This window comes from Anabas testudineus, chromosome 18, assembly GCF_900324465.2.
Source record: "Anabas testudineus chromosome 18, fAnaTes1.2, whole genome shotgun sequence".
In the NCBI taxonomy this organism is placed as follows: domain Eukaryota; kingdom Metazoa; phylum Chordata; class Actinopteri; order Anabantiformes; family Anabantidae; genus Anabas; species Anabas testudineus.
The window spans coordinates 8672256-8689094 of NC_046627.1; the positions used below are offsets into that span (position 1 = coordinate 8672256).

A 16839-nucleotide genomic window follows, 5' to 3' on the forward strand; every position below is an offset into this window, starting at 1 on the left:
TTCGGGACTCGTGGACGAATTCACGAGCGGGTTGCTCTGATTCAAAGTGGCAGCAAAGTGGATGTCAGCGCTTCTGTGAGGCGGAATTGTGCTGTGTGTTTCCTTCAAAATGGGAAAACACAAAGGAGAAGTGGCACCGCGTTCAGACGCATTTAGGGGTTTATAAGAAATCACACGCAGAGGCGCGGGGCGGACGCACTTGGATCCATCCGGATGGGGATTTAAACTCTCAACCCTGAGGCCACCTCCAGGCAGCTGGCTCGTTTTTAGATGTAACTTTTGTGTTTAGATTTGAATGGCAGCAGTGACTGGCTCCGGGCTTCCCGTCCGGGCTGCAGGGACTCAGAGAGAAGCGACCCGGGATCTGTGAGCTCCGCCGGGACCCGAGCTCCGCGCAACCGGACCCGGAGACAGAGAGAGAGAGAGAGAGAGACGAGAGGTCAGTGCGTTAATCAGCAACATGCTAAACCACATCCAGCTGCACATGCACACGGACGCGCGCACTTATATGAGGTAAACATGCACTGACACACGTGCACGATCATAGCTACAGTAATCAATTACACACTGGCCTCTGACAGCTTGTGAACGGTGACATGCGTGGCACGCATGACGAGAACGCACCAGGGGTTTGTTTCTAATCGCATGTATTAATTTTTACGGTTTTAAAGAAGTTTCAGAGAAGCAGTAGCTGCAGAGTCACGCATGAAAGAGGAAATAAAGTAGAGTTGTTTGTTGTTTTGTTGCTGCATTTGACTAAAATGAATGAATAAATGAAGAATTTAATTCTTTTAAGTAAACCTAGATATAAATGTTCTTTAATGCAGCCATTGGAATCTTAGGAGACTTGAAATTTAAAGGTTTATTTTGGCTGAAACTGAATAAAAATTCAGATTTAATGATATTGTACATCTGTTCCTGGCAGCGTTGTGTTGATAGTTGATGTAAGTTGATGAAGGCAACATATTGTCTTCCACTTTGAAATATCACTTTCTAATACAATACTATCATCCGGCTCCACAAGTATGGATATATTGGAAATAAGTGGTTTTCACATGCAGTGTTCATATGTTGTCTAATGAGGCAGAAGGAGCAGCATATGAGTCCCACACACATACTTCCACATAAACACAGCGCCTAGAGCAGCTCCTCTTATCCTCTCCACGATAAGCACAGGCTGCTGTTTAAATATTAAACCATCATTTCCAGTACAAGTGCTCTGTTCTCACAACTTTATCCCGGCTTGATGTGCCCCCCCCCACACATTACGGTGCCAATGGAAAATCGAAGAGTGCCCTCAGATAAAAAAAGTGGCGTCCACAGAAAGTGTGTGTGACCTTTTCCTGCAGCACCTGCTGCAGATAAACTGTTAATCGTGATGTGAAAAGTTCAGGCGGGGAAATAACGGGTATTCACTTTGAATTCGGAGTCTTATCTTAAAAATAAAATCATATCGGAGGCTTAATGAGGCGCAGTGTTTCCCTCCAAGCTGACAGCTGGTGACCCACTTCTCATAATTTATCACTCGGACCAAAATGTAACATCTTCACTCTCGATACAATGCACTGGACTTAAAAACCGAACCCACGATTAAGAGTTTGGGAGATGATTTATTATTGTTATTATTCATTCTGTGGTGTACAGTGGCTTTTTAGAGTGCACGCAGTGGCAAACACATGCAGATGCTGCACCAATCATGCTGCACAGCTTGATCAATCAGGCGCCAGCAGAGAGTCCAGCGTGCAGGACGGTTGCCATTTTCCCCCCTCAGCAGACGCCTGAAAGTGACAAGCGTGTCTGTTTCCATGCTTGTATTATTTCAAACAGCGTGCAGCTCTCCTGCTGTGCCGAGGCCTCGTCGCCAGTCGTCTCTAAATGCTTCCCCCCCCTCCGTTGTGTGTGTTTTTTGGATACCAGCACACGCAGGAGGATTCGGGACGCCAAGTGAGATATCAGCCGCTGCCACTCTCTCTCTCTTTTTCCTAATGAGTGTGCCGTGGCTACAGATGTTGGGCAATTAAAGTCGCAGCGCACAGTGTGAGCTGTTTATCTCCAGCCACACATGCGGAGGGGAGAGTGATCTGATGTCTGCTGGCAGCTGAGTTTCAACACGCAACCCGGCGCCTGCAGGACAGGAAGGCCCAACCCTCCATCAGCTGTCAGTCATCCCTCGTTAGAGGAGACAAAAGGATGAAAGAAATCTGTTTTCTATAAGTTGCACATTTGAATTAGCAGAAAATCTTAATGTTCACAAATTTACTTCGGTTTCTAGTTATCTCACCACCTCTCTCTCTCTCTCTCTCTCTCTGCCTGCCAGTCTGTTGCTAGGTCTCTCGCCCTCTCCTTCCTCGCCTTCTTTTCTTTCTCCCTCTTTGTGTTTTGCTGCCCTCCAACTGTCGACAGCACGTGTTCTCTGTGTCTGAGCAAACACACAAACACACACTGAGGCTGACAGTGATTTCCATTCTGGTTTGGAGCCTCTGGGCACAGCAAAGGTTTCATGTGAGGAGACACCAGTCCGGTCGTAAATGAAGAGAAAATGTCACAGACAAATCAGAGGAACCCCGAGAAATGTGCTGCACGTGCTGCAGTAATTAATTCTGATGCGTTCGACAGGATTTGACGTTCTGCTCGTCGGAACGAAGCGTGTCATCAGTGGGAGCGAGGGGAGAGGGAATGAAACGAGGCCAACAGTTTGATTAAAAGGTCAGGTTTAATATTGTGCTGCATGTCAGCTCATTATCACAATGCGCACGGTTGCTCGTGCATTAATGCTCCCTCGCTCTTCTGCTTCATTTCTCTCAGTCTCTTCTTCTTCTCATTTATTCACTTCATTCTCTCTATTTGTCATTCATTTCCGCTTTTTCACTCTTAATTCCACAACTCCTTTTCTTTTTTCGTCTTTCATTTTGTTATACGTTATCCCAACACCCAAGTCCTCGCCTCCAGTCTTTCTGCCAGATGTTGGACCAGCTGCAGAGATTTTCTCCCATTAAGACACAATGAACAGGAGATCCAGCACAGCTGTAGAAGCCTAGTTCACAGTTGGTGTTACAGTTCATCCTCCACTCCAGTTCACCAAACTCTTCACAGCTGGTTTCAAACTGTAGCACAGATGCTAAAATACAGTAGCATCAGCTTATGAAATCTGAGCTAACTCTTGATAAATTATTGTAGAATCTTAGGCTCTGGGTGCTTCTGAAACATGGATGACCTACAGTGTGCACTGTCCCTGAACGCCTCACACGTCGCACTGAGCGGCTGCTGACCAACAGCTGACTCCGTGCCTTCTGTGTAGACACAGTCCTACTTCCTCAGTGCAAAGCCCACAGAGAAAGTCCAGTCAAGTCCCTCTTAAGACAATAAGTGAGGAAATAACTAATTTCCTGTCTGTTGTATACGATTGCTGGAATCAGAGAGCTGCTGTTACTGAGCAGGAGACGACTCCCTCAACTTCCGGGGGAGGTCAGATGTTTGATATTGCCCTGTCTTTCTCTCTCTCCCTCGCTCCATCAGCTTCATGCCCTCTTTCTCCCTATCAGGAAGATTTATTAAAGCTGACGTTATTATTATGAGGTTACAGCCAACGTAGTTGGAAAATTCAGCCATAAAACACCGTGTGTGTCCCCTCATCGACAGCTTATTACCACACACTGCACACAGGGGGGCTGTCAGCGCGATACGTTCACTGGCTTCACTTCAGTGTTTAATGTTTCCAAGTGATTCATTACACACACACACACACACACACACACACACACACACACACAGGTTTCCATCCCTTCAGAAGACATATTGATTTACATTACTGTAGACTTACTCTAACCTTAACTATAATCACTGTGTGTCTAAATCTGGTCTTTAGCTTGTAGCCAAGCTCTTCACTTTAAAAACTAATTGTTGACTTTATGGGAACCTGCATTTTGTTGCCACAAAGTTACTGTGTAAACAGATTTATGTCCCTATAACATGCATCGTAAGTACTTGGGGTGTTATGTTAGTATATGTTAGTTCAAAACCATGATTGTGAGCCTGATCTAACCCTAGGGGTTAGGGGTTAGAGACTGCCTTAAGCCAGAGTCCTCATAAATGTTGGTTACGATAAGTTCATGATGGAAATTTCACAGGTTACAGTTGATAAATACTGATGGAAATTGTTTCTAGTTTTGACTTGATAAATTAAAACATTGTTGAGTTTAATTTCAAGGTCCCTGTGATGTCATTGAAACATGTCAATAAGTCGCTACTAGCACAAAAAATGCAAGTTGAAGAAAAACAAATAATCCAAATAAAGCACCTTTTAAAACAAAGTTTTGTGTTATTGAAAGTTTCTAATAACTTTTAAGGTAACTTTAGTGCGTAAAGATTGATTGATAGATTCATGTATCTATTAATTGTTGACCTATTTGTTTCACTCTTGTAACGTGGCACTAAAACACCCTCATAATGTGCGGAGAATGTAGAGAGCAAACATCTGAAACACATCTGAGCGTTTTACTGCACTTTAAAAGGTCAGCCCAGTCGAGTTGAAGAGGAGCAGTAGGGCAGGTACACTCTACGCAGTACACGCTGTGTACTTTTACACTGAACATAATTCTTTGGGACATGTAATATTTCTCTCCACAGTGGTTATTAGTTTCTGTAGAGAGGGGTTTTTATTTATTTCCATCCTCGGGGTAATGAAGGAATTTTCCCTGGCAGATAGTGATGACATTTACTTCCCCCTCACTGCTGTTCATTTAATTTCACCTGAGTCCGTCTCCGTTTTATTGCCTTGATAAATCCCTGTTACACACACTGTAAGCCAGGTGGCCTGCAGGTGAGACACGACAGGTGTGAAACAAACAGCTGCAGAGATCCACACACTTTTATCTACGCAGGCCTTTGTTTTTACAGAGTTTACTGAAAATTAAATCGACTTTCTTTTATTTTCTCTTCTTTTTTCTTACTTTCCACTCTTTATTTCCTATATTGCTTATTTTTCTCTTCTTATCTTTGCTTTTTTTCTTCCTCTTTTTATCCCCTAAGATCTTCTCTTGACAAACTTCATGATTTTCTTGTTGCCCTTTCCTCCTTCTCTTTTTCTTACTCTCTTTTTCTGATTTTGTTGTTCTTTGTAACACTCCCCCAGTTCTTCCCACGCTTTATACTTTTCCTGCTGCTTAAATAACACACATCTTCTCCGGAAAATGTTCTTGCTGTCAGCTAGTCTTCAGTCTCATTTGTAGTTAGAATATTTTCCCTTAGGGTTGAATCTTTTAATACATGTGTCACTGTTTCAAACTTTAAATGCACAGCAACAGTATAACATGTATTTTTATTTTGACTAGTCCACCCACACCTCCCTTTGCTTGTTTAGAGATTCAGAGTTCATGAAGTTTGGGGAAAGCAGACAGTTGAAAATACCTGTTTATCTCATAGGTAGGCAGCACACACACAGTTGTCTCCCAGAGAGACTGAAAAGTTTACAGTTATGCACCACTGATCCATGGCCACCTCAGTAGTTTGAGAAACACAGATCTGATGTTTTCATCTGCCAATCTTTTCGGTCTCTTGAGTGAAGTGGAGCAATTAAATCACACGCCTCAAATCTCAACACCTTCTCGTTCCAGATAACGATGCTTTGTAACTTCATGCAGTGTGAATGATGGCGGTGGCTTGTCACATCTGTCCTCGTGAAACGATCACAAATGATTAGTTACACTGTTGTAATCAGGTGGTCACTGTGCTGTTTGGTATCATGGTGTGTACCACACTGAACATGGACCACAGAAAACTAAAGAGAGAGTTGGTTTAAGTGATTGGAAAGAAAATATAGTCAAACATAGTAAAGGTAAAGGCGATAAGACCATCTCCAATCACCTGTGACTACAGCTGCACATATTATTCAGACGTTTAAGGTCCAAAGGACTGTAGCCAACCTCCCAGGATGAGGCCACTGGAGGAAAATTGATGACAAATTAAAGAGACTGAAGTGAAATGGTAACTAAAGAGCCCAGGACAACCTCCATAGAGATTAGAGGTGAACTCCAAGGTACATCAGAGTCAGATCACACCATCAGTTACCGTTTAGGCCAGTGGACTGGCTTGTGGACTGAATGGAAGATGACCATGAAGGACTCCACTGAAAAATAATGAGACTGGAATTTAGCAAAATGTATATTGACAAGCGGCAAAGGGAGAATGTGCTTTGGAGACATGAAACAAAATCTTTTGGCGAAGTCACATCAGCTCTGTGTTCAAACGAACACTGTACCTACTGTAGGTAAAACATTATTTTATCATTATTGTAGGATAAAAACCCAAAACACAACTAAAAACACCCAAGGATGGCCAAGAACAAATCACTAGACTATTCTGAAGTGGCCTTCTATAAGTTCTGATCTAAACCATACTGAACATCATTGGAAAGAGCTAAAACATGCAGTCAGTGAAGGAATCCTACAAACCTGAGACAGCTGGAGCAGTTTGTTTTGAGGAGTGGACTAAAATACCTGTTGACAGGTGCGGAAGCCGGATTGAGAGTTACAGAAATCGTTTGATTGCAGTGATTATCTCAAAAGGTTGTTCAACAAAATGAAGTTATTTTTGTCCAGACCAGTTTCATTAGTTAGTTTTTAAAAAAAGTTCAATTGAACCACAACTCAAAAGCAATGTCAGATTTTCATTAGTTGATTGAGTAATTTATTATTATTTTGTCACTTTCAATTTATTTATAAGTTTTTCCATGACTGTATTTCCCTTTTCATGTTTACCATTTACCTTCCTGCAGAGATGTACTTGCACTGCAAATGTGCTCTGCACCTCTGTTCATACAACATTTAGAGTTGAGTACATGTACACTATTCTGGACGGTAGCAACAAGTAGCGGAACAAACTCTTTTGTTTGTTGTATTTGACTGAACCAGCAGTTGCATTGTGGGAAATACAAGCACCAGATGTTCATAAGAAAAATTAGTGGAATAAAAAAGATCCTGCTTTTGGTTCTGCTGCATTAGTTTTAAACCCTTTTTTTCTAAACAGATCTATTGTGGGCACGACCCTGTGATACTGGTACAATGCTTGGTGGAATAATCCTTTAAGCTTTTTTATCTGTTTCGTGTTTGCCCAGAGACTTTCAGGTCATTGTACTTTGACATACTTTACAAAACACCCAAAAGGCCTTGGTCAGTTTAACTCAGTGTCGACTAACTACCACAAACGTTAGACATGCTCTTGTTTTTACGGGCGTTCACTCGTACACAGTCGCGCCCGGTGATGCTCGCTCATCTCTCTAATGCATTCTCTCGCTCTCTTTCCATTTAGCCGCGTATCACCATCCACTCATTTATTTATCACTCCATTTTCTCACATCCCTGTCACTTGCAGCATGTCTATTTTTGTCCTCATCCCAGGGAGCGGGAGCAGAAAGAGGCTGAGCTGAAACATGCTCAACTGAATGCTCTCTGTTTGGAGGCATCAGATGTCACATTTCATCTGTTCAAACATTTCATTTCATTCACATCCACTGCTGAAACTTGAAGATCTCAGTGGGAAACTACACAAAAAGCAATTTTCTTCTCAACTTATAGGAAATATTGGCATTACTCATCTTCACAAGCAACGAAATGATCAACGGCTTCCAGTTTTAAGCCTGTATATTAGCTACATTTTGAAGATTAATTATGCAATTTTGTGCTATTGACCAACATAAGTGTTCCCAACACTGGTAACTTTATACTTTGGTAGAAGAGCTAAATGGACCAAACATTCTTGTAAACAAAAAAAGCCAATTAAGCCTCCAAGAAGTATTGTAGACACAGTAACAACCGATTGCACGTCTGAGATTAGTTCTAGCAAATGATGAAACAAATGTAAAAGTGTAAAAATATCTTTAAACTTTGCACCTCCTAAAAGTTGTGTTAGTAAGTTCTCTGTGACATTGAAATAACACTGGAAATAGCTACGATTCTCCCTGTTTCATTCGAGCAACAGACTAAAACTGTTGTGAGCTACTGTAGTCTCATCTGAACCCTGACCTGTGTGATGATTAAGTATTCTGTATGGACGAGGGAGCAGCAAAGTTAGAGCTGATCTGACATAATTGGGATCCATCCATGTGTTTGTGACATTGTGTAGAGTTTGTAGTACACCCACAAAAAAGCTACTGCAGCACAAATAGCTGGTATTGTAAAGCTGGTGGTAATTGACATCTAGGAAGCAAACGAGTTAGAGTGTTCATACTGGTTTGAACATTGTGACTGATCAGTGTAAAATTTGATTTGCACTTTATTTGGATTCCAGACAGTTGAACTAACAAGTGTAAATATGCTTAGAGGGTATTGAGATTGACAACAACACAGAAAAAACTTGTCAAGGGCTGGATTGTTGTCACGATGAAGAAACTAGGATATCCAGGTTTAAGGATTATACACGTGGATATACACAAATAGAGACATTAATTTACAACTGTAACTTTACACAGCAGCAACACGGGTAAACAGTAGAATCAGCACAATGCTATATGTTGTTTTCTTAGTGAGAGAAAAATGTGTGAGAATGAAGTTTAGGAAGTTTTATTTGTCAGATTCCTTTCAGCAATATATGTTTAAACTTAATAACATGAATGAGGAGTCTGTATTTAATGGTACTCTCAACATGTTAATGAGTTAAACCATCAGTTCCCGAGCCTTCATCTGTGCTATTGGCACATTTTGGAGTTGATATCATGCAGCTCGGTACTTGCTTTCCTGTCAGAATCCATCAGCTACAATAGATTGAATCCTGCATTGATTTTCAGTGCAAGACTGAGCTCGAAAGGTTGTGAAGTGGAACCCAGTTGTCAGTCCTAAAAAATGGCTAAAAATGATGGCCAGCTGTGTGCATGGCTACGTCTAACCGCCTGGAATCACCATGAAGGGACTGTCTTTTGTTTTCAACCATCAAACCTATTTTTCATGTGTGATTTGTAATAAAATAAGTTTCAGGGATCAAGTGAGACAGAACAGAGAAAAGTGGTTGTCCTGTCAGACAGCAGCGTATCAGACAATCTGCAATTGTCAGTCTGACCCTAATCCTGATAATGTGAGCCTCGGAGTGTCAAACTGGAAAGCTTTTTATTCTCCCCCTGTATATTTAGAGAGTGACATACACCTGTTCGTAGCTCAGAACTTGGTGTTATCATGCTTCTGCACATTTCTCAATAGTCAGCTGTCAAACACATTAGACAGAATTTAATGGCTGTTTTGTATTTATGTTTTTTGATCAGATGGTGGCTATCATTATGTTCTTTATTTATTCATTATTTATTCAGATTGTGTCAGGTCGGTCATGTCAATATACAAGCTATAAAAAGTAGATAAACAGTACCATGAAGTAAATGAGCTAAGAAAAGAAATATCACTGGTCCTGTTATGTTATTTATTGTTTCCTATAAACAGTAAAGAACATAAATGGTCAAAGATGAATGAAACCTTGTCACACTATCACCAATACTACCACCCAAAACAATCAATAATCAAACTAAAATAAGTCCAGAGTGTTAATTTGTTTTGGGAATAGAGTTGGTTAGAGTTAGGTGAGATCATTGGGTCAAAATTACTTCTTTTTTAATGGAGCTTTGTTGTCACATTGATAATACTGATAAAGGTTATAAGACACACTGAGCTCCCCTATGTTAAAAACCATCCATCAACCATCCTATGTAGACTTTTTTTTGATATGTATGATAACTCTAAACCAGATAACTTATGTCAAGATCAAAGTGTTCAATAGTGTCAGAGTATCACACTTTCAAAGAGATGTCCTCTTTATTGATTCAATATACTGTATGAACCCCTAAGACACACAAAAGCAGCAACATTGTATTAATTGCTCAACATGTTGCTTCTTTTTACACAACAATAGAATTTAAATGATCTTCAGTCATCATCAGTTCCATACTTTTTTGTCCACTGTTTATCCTAAAAAAATCCAAAAGAAATGTCAGACACCAAATTGTAACAAAGACCAGTGGAAAACATGTAAGCTTCAGTTAAAAAAGGTTATTTATTCACTGCAATGAAAATGTCACAGATAATTACTCTAATTACACCTCTAGCTGTTTAGATTGTCTCTCACCCACCTGCAGCTCCCTTCTGACATTTAAACAATTTTGGCATTTGAGTTACTGATACTGAGTAGATGTAAATGTTAAACTCTAATCCTAATCCTGAGTCATTCCTGCAGAGGCAGAAAATCTTTTAGTTACCAATCAGACATTAGTGCAAACAATAATTAGTTTTTTGAGCTGCGCAGTGTTTCTGGAATTAAACCATAAATTTGCCTCTTGGTTATGACAGAGGATTTGTGGTGAGACAGTGTTTTTCCTACTGACAAATTAATGAACAACGTGAAGCTTCATTCACCATCAATTCTTAATCAGCAAAGTAATGTAACTTTTCAAAGTTTAATGAGCTGCTGTGATTGGATGTAAAGCTGACAGATGCTGCTCCACTTCACCAGTTTGGGAACTTTTTCCAATTAGTTGTTTTTTTTTTTTTTTGGTTTTCTATCTCTCTCACTCACTACGTCTTTTCATTCATCCCTCTTGCTCATTTCCTCTCTGTGTTTGCCCTCTTTCTTTTTTGCTGCCGTGCTTTGTTTAACTGGAACAGAGAAAAGGAAATCAGTCCAAGGTGTTGGAGCTGTAAGTCTGACTTTTAGGGATCACTCGTCTAATCAGAATTTATAAAAGTTCAGAATACTGCAAACAAAAATGTAAACAAATTAAATATATAACGTTAATGTATATAAGCCACTCGGCTAGATAGGCTAAAATGCACCAATATGTATTTGCCAAGAAACGTCAGCACTTGTCTTTTGTTTGTGTCCTGTATTGTAGTATTTCTAAAGTACCATCTAATAAGACAAATACCTTTGAATGTATCACAAATAGCTATTTAGTCGCTTTTTTGTTAACCAGCTAGCCTCAAACTGCTGCTGCTGGAAGCTAACATATAGTAACTGCGTGTTAAAAACGACAAAAGAGGCAGTGTGTTGTGTATTTTTATGTATATTTAAGTGTCTACAGTTGTTGATATGTCCCAGTCGTTTTAACACTGAAGAGAATATTCTCCATTTTGACTGACAGGAAGATGATTAGAAGAAGTCACAGCGTTCACAACGTGTTTGTGAACTTCACGGTGGCCCATTGGCCCCAGAGGATAACCCACTAACTGACTTTTAAATATTTTATCTCTTTTATTCTCTGTGCTCTCTGATTTATCTTAATAATTAAATAGTGAAGGGGAGGGAGTTGTTTAGAAAAGGTTTCAGAAAGAGGTGATGATGGGAGAATAGCACACAATTAGTTTGTTGTTGTGGTTGTTTCCCATCAGTGATTGTTTAGATTGTTTAGTCAAATGACAGTTTTAGTTCACATTTCCCCCTCATCTTGGCTTTCAGTACAGAGGTCTCCATTAGTTATTACAGTAGACATGTAATTCAGAAGCTCTTGCTGCCTTCAGGGTCCCCTGCTCTCCTCTCTGATTAAATTTACAGCACTTCAGGCCCTCTGCAGCATACCTCTCTCCCTGATATATTTTACTTCTCATGTAGGTCACGAAAAATCACTGAAGACTATGATTTAGATTTAATTTAGAACTGAAGCCATGGAAGTTGTCATTTTTTGTTTTCTGTTGTGTCACTCTGACAGACCATTACTTTGTAGGGGGTCAGGTGTCCTTAAGGTGATGGAGTGATGTAGTTAATATAAATATCAAAGTATCTTCAAGTCTTTAGAAGTCGTTTTTAAAGCAACCAATATCCATTTGTGATCAGTATGTAGTTTAACACATATATTACATACCATGTTTAAAACCTCAAAATAAATTATTTACATTTAGAACATTGATTTTGGACATTGGTACCAGTGTTTGTTTGTTGGTCCATTTAGTCTAAATGTTTGAACCATGTCTTCAACAACTATAGATTTACACTGCATTTGTACAGACAATCATAATTCCCAGGCCATAATTCCTGCTGTTCAAGACTGACAAGCTGCAGACACAAGTCCAGAGTCCTGTGTCAGAAACACACTTTGGTTAGGGTTAGAGAAAGATTGTTTTTGCTTGAATTTGAAGGATGAAGACGTAAAGACTCTAAATGATGACTACACTCTGCAGCCTTTCCTCACCTGTGCCTGGCATCATCTTGGGTTGTTAGTACACATATTCATGTCTTCCTCAGAATGAACTGTAATCACTTTGGTGATCCTAATTGGTAACTGCATGCTAAACTAAGACAATGATTATACCTGCTAAACAACGTTATGTTGATATTGCCACTGATAGCATTTTAACAAGCTAGTGCTAGCCTTTACCTCAAAGTATTACTTTGCTTAAATACAGACTCACAGAGCTGCCTTGGATTTGTTATCTTGTTTCATTTGTGTTTGTGTCACAATGCTGAAAAATTATAAAATAAATATTTTATTCAAATTAAAAAATCTTCCTGCACCTTTTTTAAAATATGTGTAGCATAGATTTTGTGCACCATGATGCTTTACAAATGTGTTTAGGCCCTAAAAGTGAAGATAATAAACATGATTGACAGCAGGATGGATTTTTTTAGTTGCTTTGAAAACCCCTTTGAAAATGTGGTATCATATCTTAAGTAGTTCAATATATCCATGAATTAAAAAGGGAAATGCTAATTTGAGTTGTGAAAAATCAGTAGGTTTTACTGCTCACTTGGCTACTATCACTGTAAATAAATGATTGTCAGATAAGATAGAATGGAAAGTATGGAGGTATGAACTGCATACTAATAATAATACTGAACATTTTAGGAAAAAACAGATAACAAAGTGTGTGATATAGTAACATCCTCAGCTGGGGTGCAAAAATAGTCAAAAGTGATGAAACATTTTATACTTTTCTGTAACCTCCATCTTTTTTTTGTCTTTTATGTCTTTCATTTCTGTCTTCAATGGACTACTTTTGTGAACTGAAGTGCTTTGAAGTGCACATCTGGCCCCAGGTCTAGCAGCATGAGAATGATGCTGTAATGATGTGATCTCATTTAATCCACCTTTGATGAACACATCTCAGAAGAAGTGTTCGTTGTGGTGTAGTGTTAATCGGGAAGGAGTGATTGGTTCTCACTCAAAACAAGAACGATAAAAAAGAGACACTCAGCTCCCACCTACACATTCCTGAACATGTCTATATAAAGGCAACAACTAAAAATAGCTCAGTCCTCTTTACCTAGATACATTTAATTTTAAGAAAACATGACTTTAAATTTGATGCTACCGTAGATTTTTGATTTGATTCAGGCCATTTATCCCTTCCACTCAACAGTAAAATTAAATGGCTGCTCTCTCAGTGTGGTGTGACTTCCTGTATTAAATCAAGGTTGGGCTACAGGGTAACAGAGCTGTTGTTGTCTCCGTCTGACTCTTTTCTCCTTGCTTCAGTTCCTGTTCCACCATGAACCGACACATAAGGTATGTTTGATTTGACACTGAAGGCCAATGCACCCAGAGAACTTTTGATTCTGAACAACACAACAGTGGGAAACAGTGTTTACAAAAATGGCTGTTAAGCTTCGAGCACTCATCAGTTCTTGTATACAGTCAATGAAAGTGGTAGTCAATGACTAAAGATAGTTCTCATCTAAATCTAACTAACGGTGCAGTAATTAGAGCGACTTTTGCAATGTGTGCGCTTCATAGCACAGTCATGATACACCAATGCTTAAATTACTGGCTCACAAGCCTATACGCATCAAGTGAAATATGACCATCTGTACCACAAATCAATAGAAATCTTGGTTATGCCTCCAGTAAAATGAGTTCTCATTGAAGTGCCACCTTTTAAAGCCAATAAAAATCATTAATACTCTCCAAATTAGCCCAGTGCAAGCTCAAATAATAGCATGAAGCCTGCTACTTTCGTCTTAGATGGCTTGTGTCAATAAGCCAGTTAATTAGACACTCACTTAACCACAGAATTGGCAAGTCAGTTTGGCAGGTAATGAGTAACAGAGCCATGGAGCTGTCACACTTATCTCTAGCCTTTCATCACATTAGAGGTTGTGAAGTTGTCAAACTGAAGTACAGCCCTCCAGAAAGGTCGTAGAGGAAGAGTCACAGCACAAAGATAGACTCACAACACAAAGTTAAGTCTTTGTAGGTGGGCTCGCTGATTTGGCCCAGTTGGTGTGCGTGGCGTCCAGCACCATCCTTCTTGCCCTTTTCCTAGCTTAGGCATGATGCAGCTCTATTACTGACACCTGCTGCCGTCTGGTGAGTCAGCAGGCTGCCCACATGATGTGCTCCAGTCTGTGATTGGAGTGGGCAGAGTTTGCACGGTACCGCGTAGTGATGGATGTGGCGAGGATGCAGTCAGTGATTGATGAATGCTAGAAGTGCGGGTGTAGACTTTGAGAAAGTTTAAGTAAGTCCGTTCTTTGATGAGCCCTCCTGATGATCGATGGGTTAGTCTTCCATGTCAAGTCATTGGTAATGAAGGTACCCTGAAAGTTGCATGAGCCAAGGGTTGAGTGTTTCTGGAAGTCCACCATCTGTATCATGTTCTCTCAGAAAGCCAATTGTGACACATTATTGCCGTAGGCTGACTCATTGTTGTCCTTTATGAGGCCACAGCAGAGGATAATTGTAAAAAGATCAAGTCATTTCGAAAATGGCAGGATCATGTACAGCAGAAAAGGACTGATGCTCTGTCTTTCCTTGTTGACTTGCTCTTGTCACCTTCATGCTCAGCTCTGCCTTGCAGCATTGTTCTGAAAACATTTAAAATGCATTCACTTCCTAACCCCAGAGACCAGGATTCTTCTGCTTGGTAATTCAGAATAATGGCAGCTGAGTCAGGAGAGCTTTAATAACCTTGGCTTTTCTTTGGGTCACTCGATTTTACGGAAACACCTCTTAGTACTGTTGTTGAATTAAATTAAGCATTTACCACACTTTGTTTGCACTGTAGTGGATTCACCATCCTATGTGTGTTTCCGTAGGACTCCTGGCTAATCACTTAGGCCAGAGATTTTTTTTTTTTTTTTTTTTGTATACCCAGAGTGCACGCGATTGTGCAACCTCAGTGGCTGGGGTCTTTTTGGATACCCTGGGAGTTCAGTGTCTTTTGCATAATAAGTTGACCCTAAAAAATTTATGAAACATAAAACTAGAACAGTTTTGCTGACTTCAAGACAAATAGTACGTCAGTTCCTTCTTTAATTCTTAAACATTCATGGTGTAAGGAGATTTTTGAGATAAGCTACTAATATTTATATTCCATTAGTAAAGCAAGAAAAAGCTGAAAAGCAGATTAAAGTAAGAAGAGAACACGAGAGAGAGAGACTCCTGATCACACACTGACATGGAGTGATTAATACATCAATACATTAATGTTACCACTTGTGAAATATAATTACACCTATATTGAGGAAATACAAGCTAAAAATCAATGTACTGTAAGCTGAAATCAAATTTAAATTGGGTTTTGGAAAACAGCAGCCCAGGAGTGGTTTGTAATGACAAGAAAGAAGTAGAAAGTTGAGAGTGATCTCAAACTTCATTGTCAAAGAGCCTTAAGACAAATGTTCCCCAGTGTTGTAGGAATATTAATGTCTGCAACTAACTTGAGTCATTCTGCTGACATGATGATATGCACTACAGATACACAGTGGATTTAAAGTCATTAAACAATCTTATCTCATGCAAGACAAGCAGGAAGTAATTTAGGACACTTGGGAGGAGTTTATGGGATATAAAATCACTACGTTACTTCAAAAACGTAGTGCTTTTTATTTTGAGGTCAGTACTGATGTGGAGCAGGTGATCAGCGCTTTTGAAATTTTAACTTAAACCTGAGGTTTTTAGAAGTAAAACTGCCTCTGTGACAAATATTTATAGAAGGTGATTGAACTGACTTATGCCAGTACTTTACTTATGCTAGGTGATTGGTTGACCCTTCCCTACACTAGCTATTTCATTTCATTCTGATGGTCCTGATAACACCCATTTTATGCAAAGATCCAAAGAGTTTTTTGCAAGCTGATCTCCTTCTGAACATTGTTCGTACAGTTCTCCCATATTAATAAGTAATTTCATAGTTTTTCTCATTTTGGGAGACAAAGGTCTTTTGGAGGCTACCTCCACTTAACAAAGAATAACCACATATGCGTCTTTTCCTTCTGTGTGCACCATAATGCTTGATTTACATGTTACAGTCCCTCTTGAGTCTGACTACGTTATTGTGCTGAGGAGGTCTCTGTTTCAATTGAAAGGGCTCACTCGCCTCTCCGTCTTCTCCCTCTGTTTACACAGATAAGAAAAAGATGGTGTGGTGGAAAATTCTCAGATATATTGCGATGAGAGTCTGCAAAACACCATCTTGTTGTGCGCTCATGTTACTCCTGGTGAGTGGGAGTCGTGTCGTCACTGATCCTATCAGCTGGGCAAGAGCAGGGGGGGAGCAGAGCGAAAGCCTCAGGCTACATGCTTAGTGAATCTGCTCACTGGTGTATGTCTGTTGATTTCCATTTGAGCTTGTGTGACTGGGAGACTGCAGTTGTGTTTGGATTGTTTAGGAGTGCATTGATTTTCCCATTGGAGTGTTTCTGTCTAAGTAATCCAAATATTCGAGTGTATGTGTACCCTGGGGGTGGTCTGCATTTGTTTGTGACTTATAAAGCTATGCTCTATCCTGTAGCTGATGTGTGTCCTTCCACATGTGAAGGCAGACAAATATATAAAGATACCAAAAAATTTAATATTAATGAGGCCTGTGAGAAAAAGTATGATTCCCCTTAATTGCTCCAACTAAGAAACTACAGAGCTGTGTATCATTAAGTTTC

General features: G+C 39.8%; 1 protein-coding gene across 1 annotated transcript in view; it reads left to right on the forward strand.

Annotated features, from left to right (window-relative positions):
- The first annotated feature begins 429 nt into the window (after positions 1-429).
- npy2rl (neuropeptide Y receptor Y2, like) overlaps positions 430-16839 on the forward strand; it is a 46011-nt gene continuing 29601 nt past the window's right edge. Inside the window, exon 1 of the mRNA XM_026369256.1 lies at positions 430-513. The gene's annotated coding sequence lies outside the window, so the exon portion shown is untranslated. The remainder of the gene's footprint in view (positions 514-16839) is intronic.